This window comes from Brassica oleracea, chromosome C4 (assembly GCF_000695525.1).
Source record: "Brassica oleracea var. oleracea cultivar TO1000 chromosome C4, BOL, whole genome shotgun sequence".
Classification (NCBI taxonomy): Eukaryota; Viridiplantae; Streptophyta; class Magnoliopsida; order Brassicales; family Brassicaceae; genus Brassica; species Brassica oleracea.
The window spans coordinates 135,679-135,884 of NC_027751.1; positions in this window are offsets into that span (position 1 = coordinate 135,679).

Consider the following 206-nt stretch of genomic DNA (forward strand, 5'->3'; position numbering starts at 1 on the left):
TTCAATTAATTTACTAAAACTTCATAACAGTCCCTAAATTGGTGGATAAACCACTATAAAATCGTTATTTGCTAGAGAAACGGACACAGCAAAAATTTCAAACCTCTTAAAACTTCATCATATGTTGTTGAAGGATTCAACTATGTATTAAAACAGTATTTTCATATTTTTGAATTTTTTCTCAAAATCTATGGGTAAACCCTACA